Below are 1,585 nucleotides of genomic sequence, written 5' to 3'. Positions count from 1 at the left end.
GTCTGGAAAATGCAGTGACGGGCGGCGTCACGGTCTTAGTCGTGGAATTAATGCGAGCAAAACGAGTGTACGTGTTTTTGAATGTGTTCGTAGTTTTAAGCTCTAGGTCTACAATAGGCTACCCACTTCAGTGAAAACCTGTTTCTTTCATAACATTCATTTGTTAATAATTAAAAAGTAATAGTACCGTATTTAAAATAATAGCTTTCGCTTTACTTATGATTTTGGAATAACCAAATATAATAAAATTATATGTATCTTTCAATATGGTTATAAGAATCAATGCACACATATTATATCCTCTCTGTAATTGATTCTTGTCTAACCATATATTGTGACAGATAAAAAAAAGAACTCAAAAGTGTACGTTATCACATTACATTGAGCCGCCGATTCAATAACAGTCACTTTTAATTAATATTTAGATAATGCAGGAAAAGTATTGCAGTTATTTTGTCTACATATTTGTCTTTGGTTGAGGCAGATGACATTTTTGAAAGAGGCGAGAGTTGGAATTCGCCAGTACACAGTACACTTTCATATTTTTAACTATATTTTGTCCTCACCCTAACGCCTTGATGAACGCTGCTTATGTCTGGATCCGCGCCTGTGAAGCCTATATAAACTTGGTTTATTAAATTGCATTCAGTCTGTGACAGCGATCACAGATGTTTACCAAAGTCTATCTCCAAATAACATCAAATTTATTGTGTTCTAATAATGTATGCAATAAAGAATTCATAGCTATCATTATTAATAATGTACGGTATGCTGTAAAAAGGTTATTTTCAAGATAATTAAATGGAATTATTATGGAATATTGTATTGTTGCAAGAAAACCCATGAGGGAATCACCAGTCGTTACTATGACAACCGTGATCATAAATTGTGGCGAGCCCATTAGTTCATGAATAAATTTGGTATGATGGAGGTGCGTAATTATGATACTGTCCATCGAAAATCAAACAGTTTAAAAGCAGCTACTTTGTGTAGGCCTATCGCACCGCCATGCCATGTTGACAACAGTTGATGTTTGTTATATTTGTTTTTTAAATAACAGTCCTGTAGCCAAAGTTTACAAATTTATTAATTCTTATCTAATAATAATAATAATAACAATGGTCGACGTATAGAGCGCAATCACAGAGACCTCTATGCGCTTAACATAAATAAGAATACAAATATAATGATACTTAACTAATCCTACTCCTTAAACTAAGCATGATTTGGCCGTTGGCTCCGAGAAGTTCATCCGCCCTTTGTTCAGCTATTTTTCTTATTGCTGCTGGATGACCATTCGCCCTCCCATCCAAAGGCCGCTAAGGCCGTAGATGGGGCAGTTAGTCGCCGGCGATTCGAGCCGCGGATGAATTTTAACGTCATACCCAGGACATCTCAACTACAACTAATTAATCTTAACTAGGCCTACCAAAATGTAACTTAAATTTAAACTGAGGGTAAAAAACTATCCCCCGCCGGACACCATCCCGGTATTTCCAAATACAGGTTTCGGGGTTACTAAACTTAAGCTTAATTAAAAGGAACCGACTTTAAACCAGTATGGTTTAAATCACCATATTTTGCG

This window comes from Anneissia japonica, unplaced genomic scaffold (assembly GCF_011630105.1).
Source record: "Anneissia japonica isolate Jap-2015-1 unplaced genomic scaffold, ASM1163010v1 scaffold288228_len36370_cov162, whole genome shotgun sequence".
Lineage (NCBI taxonomy): Eukaryota > Metazoa > Echinodermata > Crinoidea > Comatulida > Comatulidae > Anneissia > Anneissia japonica.
Note: the sequence above shows the minus strand (reverse complement) of the source record.